The sequence below is a fragment of the Chenopodium album genome, chromosome 2, assembly GCF_948465745.1.
Source record: "Chenopodium album chromosome 2, dcCheAlbu1.1, whole genome shotgun sequence".
Taxonomy (NCBI): domain Eukaryota; kingdom Viridiplantae; phylum Streptophyta; class Magnoliopsida; order Caryophyllales; family Amaranthaceae; genus Chenopodium; species Chenopodium album.
The window spans coordinates 64,766,746-64,781,424 of NC_137835.1; positions in this window are offsets into that span (position 1 = coordinate 64,766,746).

Here is a 14,679-nt window from a genome sequence, read left to right on the forward strand (position 1 = left end):
TGTTGTTATTTTTTGACGAAAATTGTTCAGGTAAGGTTTTGGGGGTCATTTTTACCCTTAATGGATCCAAATTTAGCTCAAGTTTTGCAAAAAAAAAAACGGAAATACCTCATTTTGCGCGTCGAGAAATATCTAAATAGCTAAGACACGCAAATCGAGATATTTCTTGACACGTAAAACGGGGTATTTTCTTTGCAACTCCCGAGCTGAATTCGGACCCAATAGGAGTAAAAATGACCCCGAAACCAATACGTAAATCGAGATATTCCACGACACGCAAAACGAGGTATTTCCATTATTTTTTTGCGAATTCTGAGCTTAATTTGGACCCATTAAGGATAAAAATGACCCCCAATTATCTAAATAGCTATGTATATTTAAATAGCTAAGTCGAGAAATATCTAAATAGCTAAATTGCGAATAGTCGAGAAATATCTAAATAGCTAAGAGACGCAAATCGAGATATTCCTCGACACGCAAAACGAGGTATTTCCATTTGTGACGGAAATTGTTCGGGTAAGGTTTCGAGGGTCATTTTTACCTTTTATAGGTCCAAATTAAGCTCGGAATTTGCAAAAAAGTAATGGAACTATCTCGTTTTGCGTGTCAAGGAATATCTCGATTTGCGTATTGTTATTTCTTGTGACGAAAATTGTTTTGGTAAGGTTTCAGGGTCATTTTTACCCTTAATGGATCCAAATTAAGCTCGGAATTCGCAAAAAAATAATGGAAATACCTCATTTTGCATGTCGAGGAATATCTCGATTTACGTATTGGTTTCTGGGTCATTTTTACTCTTATTGGGTCCGAATTCAGCTCGGGATTTGCAAAGAAAATACCCCGTTTTACGTGTCAAGAAATATCTCGATTTGCGTGTCTTAGCTATTTAGATATTTCTCGACACGCAAAACGAGGTATTTCCATTTTTTTTTTGCAAAACCTGAGCTAAATTTGGATCCATTAAGGGTAAAAATGACCCCCAAAACCTTACCTGAACAATTTTCGTCAAAAAATAACAACACGCAAATCGAGGTATTTTCGTAATAATAATAATAATAATAATAATAATAATAATAATAATAATAATAATAATAATAATAATAATAATAATAATAATAATAATAATAATAATAATAATAATAATAATAATAATAATAATAATAATAATAATAATAATAATAATAATAATAATAATAATAATAATAATAATAATAATAATAAGAAAATAAAAAAAAAGTCGCCGGAATCCGGCCACTTTTGGCCGGAAATTTTCTTGTATGGTGCTAAGTGCACCCATGCTAATACTTCAGGGTGTTTTGGCTATTTTTCTTAGTTCAGGGTGCAGAGTGCACCCAAGCCAAAGTTCAGAGTGTTGAGGCCAATTTTGCCAATAAATTATTATTACAATACAAAAATATATTTTTTGATTTCTGTAATTAAAAATATTTTTTTTCTACCTGTAATAAAATTGGAGAACCGCGAAGAGGCGCTTTTGGGTCCCTTTTCAATTCATCTAGACTAATCATAGTCTCTCATACTATTAATGGCATTGGATTTCTCCCTAATTCAATTTGTTCTAGTATAGTGGTTATAATTGATTGGCCCTTATTATTTTTACCACTACTAAGAAAAAATTGATTAAGCACGCAAAACAGGAACGCCCTTCTTCTATATATATGAAAAGATTCAGAAAGAGGTTTATCAAAATAATGGCGTGCTAATTCTTTCAAATTAACTATGTTGCCATCTACTATTTTTGATAAATCCCTTTCCTTTAAATTAAAGAAGCGCTCAAAATCCTTATAATAATATGCATCTACTCTAGGGATTGCTATAAGGTCTATTGCATGGAAGCCTAAGATAGCACCAAATTCCTCCGGCAAAGGGCTAATCTCATCATACCCTATTCTGAAACAATGAGTATCAACATTCCAAAATTCTAAATCGGTATGTATGAAGTCTAGGTCAAGATCTACCCCTTTGATGCCATAAATTCCCCCCCAGGTTAAATAAATCTAAATCTTTTCTCTCCCTCGCATTAAGAGATCGACACCATTCATGAGTGTATTGGGTGAAGGGCTTGGTGACTAAAGACATGATTATTGTTTTTCTAAAGCAGAGAATTATTTTATTCGCTGGAATTATGAGAAGAATCGGCTGGGCAGGGGAATATTTATACACAAATCGCGAAGATTTTTAATCAGAATGAAATACGGAGTAAGCGTCAATTGGCGTCAAAACCCCGTAATTGGCGCCAACCGCCAGCGCTTGGCACCACACGCTCAGTGTAGCGTCTGGCGCCACGCGCCATAGTGTGGCGCCAGCTGGCACCAAGTTGCCAGATCAGCCGCGCGTGCTCAACTTGCGTTTTTAATATTAAACTCGAGTCGGTTAATGACTTTATGGCTCCGTTTAATTTTCCTAAACATCCTTTTTCTTAATTAATTAAATATAGCTATTATTTTTAATTTATATTATTCTTTTTGGACTTTATTTTAAATTCCAAACACCCGACATTTTATTCAATTTTTTCCTTTTTTATTTTTTCTTTTTGGGGGAGAGAGTCGGATACCCTCCATCAATAATAAAAATGACGGAATTTTTGCGCAAAATTGTTGTCACACTTCTCTTGCACACACAAACATACACACAACAGTAAATAAATTCATAATAGCATAAATATACAAAATGTGTCTATAAATAATGAGTCAAAGGCAAAGTTCTATAAAAAAGGTCAAAATAAAATATACACAGGAACAAACTACGGCGCTGGAGGACGTAGGCCCATCATGTCATAAAAATGCGCCGTACGAGGAATCACCTCTCCACCAGCTCCAGCTCCAGCTCCAGTCTCCGTAGGAGGAGGAAGACTCAATATAGGACCACTCCAGCCAGGATCAACCTGAGGCTAAGGCCGCGGAGGCTGCTGCGATGACCAGCCTATCTCGTACATCCCACAACCTCTGAAAGCCGAGGTAGCCTCTCCTACCGGTGCAGCATGAGCACCCTCAGAAGAAGATCCCGAGCCCTCAGCAACGTCAGCTCGAGCAGCCTCAGAGCGACCGCCTCTACCCCCTGACAAAGTGCGACGACGTCTTGAGCTAGACCTCGTCAGATCCCTCCGCCCCTCAGGTCTCGCGCGGGTGTGAGAAGCGATAGGCTGGCCCTGCAAAAAGAATTAAATCAGAAACAAGGTAAAATTGAAGCAGCAATGCAAAAATAATTAGTAAAGAAAGGCTACCTCTCGGACGACGTCATCCCGACGGTAGGTGGCCGCATTCCTCATCCAGACGAGCTGGCTCCGGAAGGCATCTATGCATCGTGCCATCGCCGAAACCACCTCACGTGAAAACTGTCAGAAAAATAAGTCAGTAAATATACATGATATATATGAATACAAAAATTCTGAAAAAACTAGGCTTACTCGAGTCTGGTGGCGAGGAATTGACCGCTCTACAAAGCGCTCGCCCTCGGGAGCCGGAGAAATCATCTCCTCGATCGGCCCGTACATCCCCTGGTAGTGGATGGAAATACGGGGTGGCACGAACTCAGCAGCACCGTCCTAATAAGGCAAAAAGGTCAGTAAAACATTACTTGGGGGATACTTAGTGGAAAGTAAAGCTAAAAAATCTTACCCTCACATCCTCAGCCGGTACAGGGGCTGGAGCTAACAAAGGTAGTAGCTCCTCAGCATAACACCGCCCAAGGATCACATGGGACCGCCAAGGGGTACCAGCTCCCTCAGACATGCTCGAAAACCGCGCCTCGTCGAACATATGACGTGGTGGAGAAGCGGGAACGACGAATACATCAGAAGAATGTTGTCTAGCGACCCTCTCTCCCAAGTACGCGATCGCTCCGTAATTCCCCAAGAAATAGCGACGCTTAGCAGAATACTGTGCGGCTAACCCAGGGACTGTCCAACCGCCCCACGGCCGGTATACCACCTCAGGTCCCTATAAAGAGCATCAATCAGGCAAGAATATATTTAAAGCACCGCGGAAAAGCAAAATAAACAATAAAAGTCGTAACGAGATGATCCGGTTCCGGACATGTGCAGTAGACATATCACTGGAAATCCCCGCAGCGATGGTCTCGCCGGCGCAGCAGAAGGAAAGTACTCGTAGAACCAGATCTACAAGGGTTCAAAAGTGTGAGTAAATGCTAAACTGATATGCAAAGCTAAACTTTATAGGGAGTAAATGTTTACCTCTACGACCTTCCAAAAAGCAGACAAAGCAACGTTCGTCCCAAAGGACCGGTGTCGACACGAGTCCCTCAGCGCACGAACAAAGTCAGCATAGGCCAAGCTGGCCCAGTCATAAGTCCCGATCCGGTGAAGATCACGGACAGCAGGAAGATAGTAAAGCAACGCCCTACTACCTTTGTCAGGGGAGAATGTCCCTGACAACAACATCAGCACAAAGATGCGCACCCGCTGCTCTCGGGTGGTCGCATCGTCATCAAGAGTCGTTGTTAGCGTCGGGCGGCGAATTCCCCTAGCGCTAAACTGAGTCGTCTCGACCTTAGCTCGGGCCCGAATAGCGATCGGCCCCAACAGCTCCTCGACCTCCGAAGAGAAGACGTCGATTCCACTGTCAAACGGTAGTGGCACGGAAGTAAACTTCAGTCCTATGATGAGACTGAAGTCCGTAGGGGTGACCATCATCTCACCCCAGGGGAAAAGGAAGGTGTTGGTGGTGTCCCAGAAGAACTCCACCAAAGTGTGCACTACATGATGACCCCCGCTAGAGGCAATCATAGCCTCGGAGGTCTCGAACAGAGTAGCTAGCCCGCAAGACTCCCATAGGAGTCTCGTCTCAAGATCCCTAGGGATGTACATCCTGTACAAATCGCCCAAACCATCACAGCCAGAGCCGTGATGCCGTGTCCTCCCGGGCGCAATGCCCTGTCTCACCCTCTTAGAAATGTGGTGGACAGGGGCAAAGAACAGGGTCCACTCATCCAACTCCGGAAGTCGACCAAGTGAAGTGGAAGGCGTGATGTCATCCTCTACGGGCTCATGTTCCCGTCTAGTGTTTCAGGACCGTGAACCTGAGCCTCGCTGTCTAGCCATGCTACATTGTGCAAAATTATCATGAATTAAGGTTCTATAGTATCTAAGGTTCGCCTAGCCGCATGATACTATGTTCGAAAAAACAGAGTACGTAGTACTAAAACAGAGCACAAATCCAAATTGAGCATAACAACATTTTTCAAGCAATCAAACAATTTCTTGCAACACTATAGTGATTATTGTGACAAATTGGACAAAGATTGCTAGCAAAAATGTCAAGAACGAGTCACATTGTTCTTCACGACCTTAAGAGGTCCAACAATGGCAAATTGCTCATTTCTTCACCAAATTGAGTCAAATAAGTCTCAAATTACTCCCAAGGCAATATACAAACATAATCAAGCAATTTCATGGCATAAAACTTGATAAACAAAGCAAATTGAGCATTATAAATTTCAAATTTTCATGAAATTCGTGAATAAACATGCCAAGAATTCATAAAAACTGATGTGAGTTTGAAGAAAACTTACATAGATCAGGAAAACAGATGAAAAGAGCTTTGATTTGCAACAAATTTGAGCAAATTCGGTTGAGAAACGAGCAAGCACCGAGCAATTGAAGTTTTCGGAGTTTCTTCGAGCAAAACCGCGACGAGCAGCAGCAAAATGAAGGGGAAAGGGGTATTTAAGGAAATCCCCGTGTTGGCGCCAAGCCCTATGCATTGGCGTCACAAATTTGGCTTGGCTCCTAGCGCCAAGCTCAGCGCCTGGCGCTAATGCTAATAAGGTGGCGCTGATGGTTTTTCAGTGGCGCCAAAGCACCCAGCCACCTAATGAGGTTGTGCTAGCCTTCTGCAACATATTTTTGGGTTCATTGGTACGCCAGTTAGCCCCTCTAAGCAATTTGACATAATTTAGTAATCGGCTTGATTACGTAAAGTGATCGACCTGATAAGAGATCGTCTCACTTAGCTTAAAGCGCCTAAGCATTGGCTCATTAGCAAAAAGCACCGACATTAGGCATGGAAGATGGTCATAATGCGGATGGAGATTGTTTCAAGAGAAATAATCTTCGATGGTATTCCCTTGGACGTGGAATATTATCAAAGTGGAGAGGATCGTTTCAGGCAAAGCAATCTTCTAATTTGGAAGCAGTTACGGGCGTAGCGGTTTTCAAGCGGGATGCATTCTCTAGCTTGCAGGAGGTCATCAAAACAATTCGGTTACTTTCAGAGACGTGTGCTCGACGGTGCAAGATACGCGTTTCTTAACTCTTTTATTTGTTTAACTAATGTTAGTTTTGCAGGTATCGGCGTTGCAAGAGTGATTTAGGATCGCAGAACGTTCTAAATTATTCTCCGTCCCTATCGATACTTTGACTTTCGTTTTCGAAACTTGCGTTTCTCCAAACTCAGTCAAAGTGGGGGCTTCTGTAGACACCCATTTGTGTCTCCCCAAAACCAAACCCAGTGATGAGTACCTTTCACTTCGAATCATAATCGAATGAAGCGAAAGTGTGGAAAAGTCTAGTGTTGCGAAAAGTTTTAATTCTTTTCTCTTCTCTCTGTTTTTGAAAACTTATTTTAAGAAAACAGCCAATCCAGTTTGGTTGGTCCATGATATGGGTCCAATAGTAGTGTAGTTGGATGGGGCTTGCAAAGACCTTTCCAACGATATATTATAAGCCCAATTCCGATGAATATTGAGGATTTTATGGCCAATTTACTAAACTGGGCCCGGTTTGAGCTTTATATACGGCCCAATGATCTAGGGGAGGGCCTAATATGATTTATCATTCCTAATGAAATTAGGAATGGTTTTAGTCTTCTAGATTCATCTAGAAGGTTCTTTTCATTCCTAATTCAATTAGCATTGATAAATTGACTTTTGACTTTTCAGAGTTTTAATCAAAATCAAATAGCATTTTCGAAGAAATTATATGATTTTATCCTCCAGTACGGCAAACTTAACTGATTTTCGAAAACGCGTTAAAATCAGGCTTGGCGCCTAACCCCAGGCCTTGGCGCCTGGCGCTAGCCATTGGCGCCTGGCGCTAGTGTTGGTGTCTGGCGCCAGCTAGCCAAGGGTGGTGCCAGCTCTGTTTTTTGTGCGTCAGACTCTGTTTTGTTTAATTTATCTTTTTGGCTGATTTTCTCTATAAATATCGTATTAAAAACTCCGTTTTCATTCACCTATTCTCACTAATCATTCACCAATTCTCATCATTCACAAGTTTTACAATCAGTTTTAATTAACATTCTCTTAATCATTCAATTCTTTCTTCTCTGAACTTTGCTTTTTCATACAAAATTCCGCATTCGCAAGATCTAGTAACACCTAGCCATATTCAAAGTTGCCTTCGCCCTAGACGTGAAAGGTTTTAATTTCTGAGGGTTTGGTCCCAAATCTCTCTTTCAATTATTTAATTTAATTGTTTGTTTATTATTTTCCTTGAAGTTACTAACGTGTGTATTTTGTTATGAGAAAGAGGTACGAAGCATCAAAGTAAGTGCTTTAATTGATTTATTGATATTATGATGTAGAAATCATGTTTATATTGTCATTATGATATTCCTAGTATCATGTCCAGGGTAATTTTAATATTAAATATGATTGTTACGATGCTTCCTATATTTTTCCTAATATTTATGATTGTTAGTATCATGTTAGGGTTAAAGATTTGATTTTTATTGCTTAGTGACATGCTAGGGTTTGTTATTAATCTTGTTAGTATCATGCCTAGGATCTTGCAATTATTATGCTTTAATATTAACATGATTATGATTTTATGATTATAATTGTTATAATTTATGATGAATATTATTGTTATTATTATTTTGATGATTATAATTTTATTATTAATTATTTATTATTTATTATGTTGCTTGATTATATTTATTGTTATTGCTTGATCACGCCTTTATTGCATGTTTAAAGGGAATTGGTACTTATAATCACGCTTAATAAGATATTTAATAATCTTGTTAGGGTTAATCTGATTATAATTTCAAGTGATCGCCAATAATAGATTTATTTGTGCATTATATTCAACCAACATAGATAAACAGGTTTAGGGCTAATCCTATTGATTGCATGTTAATTGGAAAGCGCACATGAGTACGATCAGAATAAAGTAGAGGCCTATTATTAGGGCAGGTTCAATCTCTTTTAGGTTGGATTTGTACCTTCATCCCCGAACCCTTATTTAGTTCATGACCTTATGGAGTTGAAGATATCTTGGATCGTTAAGGGGTGTAACCTTCACCTCGTGAACGGTTTACAAGTTCCTAAAAAACTTGTTGGCGACTCTTTTGCTCTATCTTCTTCCCTTTTGGACGCCACCGTACTTTAGTGTATGATCACAATGGGGTTCAAGCTAGTGGTATTTAAAGGCTTGAAATTATTCCCAACAGAGTGGTATCGTATGCTTAGCTATATCCCTGTCAATCCTTGGCATATCTTGGTATGACCAAGCAAATACATTAATAAATTCACTAAGCAAGTTAATTAGCTCTTTGCGTTTGTCTTGAATTAGTGTTAGTCCAATTTTAACTTCTTTGATAGTCGTATCATTGGAAATATTAACTATTTTTGTATTTTCAATAATTCTAGTTTTATTTTCATGTTCTTCCATTGCTTTTATTATTTATTTGTCATCTTTATCATTACCAAAGCAATATTGATCAGGGTTAGGGGAATGACTCGCGTCGTAAGAAAATGTACTCATCTTATTGAATTGATTGAACATAACATCAGAGAAGGCGAGGTCAGATCAGCTGCGACCTTACCGGGATTATTATAGATAGAAGGAGGAGACTAAACAAGAGGCTCAACACTAGGAGGAACTACAGAAAAAGACTCAACAGCAGAAAAGGGGTTGGCCTCCGATCCTAAAGACTTATCAACAGACTCAGACTCGGACTTGGATCCAGACTATTCAGATTCATCAAACATAGGGCCTTCGCCAGTAGTCACTTCTAGCTTTTCTCCACTCGGCGTAGTGATATTCACCATCTTCCGCCATCTCTTTAGAACACTATCAGCTTGGACAATTAACTCAGAGAGGTCAAAATCTTTGCTCGACATGATAGCTTGAATGAGCTCATAAATTTCATTGTTAATAAGCTTGGGTTCATTCTTTTCCAGCACGAAAAGAAGATTAATATTCATATCATCAGAACTCGGACTAACTGGTTTCTCAACTATTGAGAACTCATCGCCTTTGTCGATGAAACTACAATCCAAGAACACCTTAAAACCTAGATCACCTTTCCCATTATGGATGAAAGGCTCGGGAAATGCATATCATGGGAAATCTTCCCCCTCTTTGATGTACTTGCCATTGAGAGTGAAAGGATAAGGATTCATTGCCATTTCTATATTCAAGTTCAAGCATTGTTACGAGCTTTCATCTTCAAGAGAGCTTGTTTCATATGTTCCTTTATTGGCTTGAATCCCAAGCCAAAGGTGTCTTTATTGGGTGCACTAGGGTGGCCTTAAAGTTCAGCCATCTTTTTCTTAAGTCCAAGGGTCATTCCAGGGAAATGCCCTTGATTCTTCATAATTGAAAATTTATGTTAGTATTCGAATAGGGATCGAAGTTGAGATGACACTTCTCTTCTTCTTCGATCATGAGAACGTCTTCTAGAGATAAACCCCAGAGATCTTCATCTTCCTCATCTTGTTCGACATGTACGATGGGAGTATCAATGACTTGAATACGAATAGGAGAGGCATCAATGGTGATTGGAATCCCTCCAACTATAGCTTTGACTTTTTGATGCAACGATGATGGGATAGCCTTTAGCTCATGAAGCCAAGGACGACCTAATAACATATTAAAAGAATGTCCACCACTTGAAACTTAGTGCGACGTTCAATGGCTCCAATAGTTATGTTTAATATAATAGTTCCCACGGCCTGACGGCGGGTATTATCATAAGCACGAATCCCTTGAGTAGAGAGAATCAATTCTTCATCTTTTATACCCAACTTCTTCGCATGCGCAGTATGCATACATTGATTGCTAAGCCATTATCCACTAGGCTCATGGGAACATTCATCTGCCTACACACCACAATAAGGTGTAAGGCTTTGTTATGTTGATCCCCTTCCGGAGGTAAATCCTTATCAGAAAAGGAAATCAGAGTATTGGTACTCAGCAATTCAGTAGTGAGAAAGCTGACTAGCCCTTGAGGAGTCATGTCACTATCAACTCCTATCTTCACAAGAGCATTACAGCCTTTCGATGCTTGTGGGAGGTAGCCAAAAGCTTCCAAACATTCATTTTCACCTTAGTCTTTTGCAGTTGCTTAATCACATCGTTGCTTACAGGGTCGATGGGATAAGCTAGTGTTATGCTTGCGGTGGAGGTGGACTAGATTGTTGTAATATTTCATTCTTGGTGAGAATCTTAACCTCCAGGTCCCCCCAAACATTTTTTCTATCTTCATGGTTGACAAAGCTAAGAGATGGACCAACTATATCTTTGAGATAGATGTTTTCATCATCACTATCCCAAATTCCATTAACTTCCTCATAGCTTGAAACAAAAACAACTTCTGGTAGAGGTTCACCACAGATTAGATTAGTAGTGACGAATCAAAGGAGACTTCATCTCCCATGATAGCTAAAGCATCAGAAAGAGAACCTGTTTGAATATTGGGCTTCTTGCCCCCTGGAGGAACAGGAACCTGATTAGCATCAATCAAGTCTTAGATTACGTCCTTTAACTTCCAACATTTCAAACTTGCAATGAGCATTATGATCATAGCTAGCAGTTATGTTCTCTGGTCTAGGTTCTGGAAATGGCCTAATAGGCATGATCAATCCTTTATTGTGCAGACGATCAAAAGCAGCGTCATAGCTCATTTCCAAAGGCGTGTAAACCCTCCTTTGCCTTTGGAATCTTTGAGTGGGAGCATTAAGAGCCAACACATCATTAAGGTTAATGTTGTTGGTAGCATTATAAGGCTTGGAAGACGAAGAAGGACTGTCGTTCTTCTTGTTTTTCTAAGTGTTGTTGTTGTTATTGTTGCTACCAGCAGTCTTCATCAACTCATCCTCAATATTGATCCCAATATCGTACACAGCTTCAAAGGTATTCAAAGGCAGAAACTTCAAATGTTGCTTGTACTTATGATTCATATTTGAAATAAAGAGGCAAACCATCTTCTTTTCTTTTGGAGGATCCACCCAGAGTGTAGTTGTTTCTCTCCACCTGTTCAGATATGTAGTAAAGCCTTCATTCTCCTTCTGTTTAAGAATGGAGAGTTCACGTTCAGAAGTCTTAGCTTGGATGTTACACTTGTAACGACTCATAAAGCTTTCAGTAACATCCTCCCAAGTCGCAGTATGCTTGGAATCCAAAGAGTAAAACCACTATTGACAAGCGTGCTCCAAGGAAAGAGGAAACACAATGGGGAAGAGTGCTATATCTAATCCCTCAAGAGCCATAGTTGTAGAAAAAGCCTTTAAGTGAAACATAGGGTTACCAGTAGGCTTGAATTTTGGGATGTCAGCAGTAGAAAACTTCTCAGGATGCTTGTCCTTGACAGCCAAAGAAGTGGTAGGTTATTCCAAGTAGGTGAAGTCCTTAGATGTCTTGCTCACTTGTTCCTTGATCTTGTCCATCGCAGCCATAGTGACATTAGTTTTCTCCATGGTGGAGACCTTAATGCTGAGTGTTTGCACCATAGAAGCGAGTGCTTCAATGGTCTTGTTGAGGCTCTCAACCTCTTCCTTAGTTGCCATTGGAATGAATTCAATATGAGCTGGAGATGAAGGTGAATTCTGTGGAGATTATTGCGGTTGTTTTCTTGTACGCCTCTTAAGTTTAAGAGGTTGTTGGGGTAGTGAATCAAACAGTAACAATCTACCTCTACTTCTCGACCAAGTGCTGCGATATTAAAAACAAACGCACCTTTAATGACGAGACTTAACCTTGACCCATCCGGAAAAGAAAAGGCAAGAATTTTTTTCGAATTTTTTTTTTTTTAGAAAAATAAAAGTATGTATGGGAGGATACCATCCGACTTACTCCTAAAAAACGGAAAAAACGACATAAGACCATCCTAAAGTACGGTTATAAATGACATGGTGCATGACTCGAGAGGTGTGTGAACTCAACGTTTCTTATGAGTGATTAAGTGAGGATATGGACGCGTGTTATAACCGTAAAGCTTGACATAAGACTAGACCGGACATACAAATCGCACAAAAAAAAAAAGATTGACAGAAGACTTCTTCTGGGCACCGTGTCACGGTGCTAACTGTCGTAACACGGTGCTTTATACCGTCAGACGGTACAAGGCGCCGTGTCACGGCACTGCACACCGTGGCGCGACATATCTGGCATGACATGGTGCGCAGTTCTAGGGTCCTGATTTGTGATTTTTGCAAATTTTAGTCGATTTAAATCCGTATTAAACTCTATGTGGAATTAAAAACCCTCGGTCATAGATTAGTCCAAAAACAACATGAACAAACACATATGGGGTTAGCACCAAATAAACCACATAGCACTTAGTCACGATGATACGAAAAAAAAAGTTTGCAACCTAAGGTCAAGATCTAGTTTCAACTATGGTTAAGATTTTTAGTGTCAAAAGGTTGGCAAGGCAGCCTCCCTTGAGGTTGTATGCCAATAGGCGGCTCCACGAGTTCGTGATGAAATCGAACTCAACTCCATGGTTTGGGTGGATTTAATAGCTCAGATGAACCCTTATTGCCATGAGCATTTTGAGGTTGATGGAGCTTAAATCGACCGGGGCTAGACGTATGTAGAATACACATGTTTTTTCAGAAAAATCGAAGGAAGCTGACCGTGAGAAGAGGAATAAAGCTATCAGGACTGCCGCAACACAGCAAAATATACCGTGTCACGGTGCTAAACACCGTGTGACGATGTCCATCTCCATGACACAGCAGGCTCTGCCGTGGTGCGACAATCAGGAAATCTAACTGGTGCCCCTAATTTCTTCGTTCATGACCAGGTTATCCAATTTTCCCACGGGGCATACCTGTAGTACAACATTAAAACGTCTATGCATATGCAAAAATGCGAAATTCATCACCAGAATACTTTTCAAGAATCTTTCAAGTCTCATCCATTCATCTTAATTAAATACTGATCACACAAATCGATAAATAACCAAGAATCCTCCCCAATGGAGTCGCCAAATTATAGGCATCGTTTGAAGCGCGCCTACGTTATGCATGTGTGAATAATCTTGGCACTCATAGGAAGTAGAAATTGACATAATATGATTAGGGACAAGGAAAGTAGGGAGCCGCCAACAAATACTTGTAAACCGTTTACGGATCATAAAAGGCAACCACGATAAAGGGACAATGATAGGCAACAACGATTGACCCGTGAAGGTTACACCCCATTCATAATCCATGAGATTACTAACTCCATATAGTTCGGAACCACGAAAGGAGGATCGGGGATGATGGTACGAAGTGAGTCATTGAGTCACATTCGCCCGTATTGGCCTCTACTTGATTCTTATTGTGAAAAGTGATTCTTGCGATCTCAAAGGCATGCAAGCAAAATATTCAATTTGCTCCAAACTATTATTATGCTAAATTGGTTGAATATTAATGCAATACATAATTCTAAAATATCATGATCACTTCGATTAATAACAAGATTAAAAAGGAACCTAAACAGGTTATCCAAATTATCTTATTAGGCATGCTTTTCAATTACACATTCCCTTTTAACATGCAATATGGTGATTATAAATAATAATAGAACAAACATTAATATTAGAAGCAATTCAACAATAATCCAACAATATAAAATCGTTAGAAAAATAATATAAATAAAAGGAACGTGATTCCTTACTTTGATTTTGCTTGCTTGCAACTATAGAACAATTAACGAGTTAGTAACTTCAAGGAAATAAATAAAACAATAATTCAAATTAAATTAAATAGAGTTGATTTTGGGCCAAACCCTCAAACAATTCTACCTTTCATGCCTTGGTTTAAGGATGGAACCTCGGGTAAAGTACGGACTACTTGGAGTGCTTAAACGGAGTGTTTTTGAAGAATATGGTAGGCTAGTGTTTAGGCTAGAGCAAAGAAGAGACAAGAGAGAATTAATTGATGCCCCAAACTGCAAAAAATTAGGGGGGTATTTATAGGGAAATTGAGTAGAGGGAACACATGGAACCTGTAGACACCTACTTTTGGCCTCTTGTCCCGAAACGAAGTGCGATGATGTTGAAAAATCCGTTCTTCATGTTAGATCAAAGTTCAAATGTTTATGGACTATGAAAAGAATTATGAAGTAAGTTAAAACCCATATTTGCGACCAATTTATCTTAGATCCTTGTCCGATTAGTAATTAGGTCTAAAACATGTTCATACATGTTTAAACTTGATTAATAACGGACCCAAATGTGTCAAATGAAATGATTGGATCCAATGGAAACTACATTGTTGAAAAACCGAGCCAAACATATAAACCAAACATCAAATTCCCATTAAAATCCTATACAGATGGATAGCCCTTTCAAAGATCTTTCTAACGGTATATTATAAGCCCAATTCCGAGCCAAAACGAAGAAGTTATGATCAAAACACTAAATCGGGCCCTAAAACCGAAACCCTTGCAATCTAACGGCCATAACTTCTGATCCATAACATATT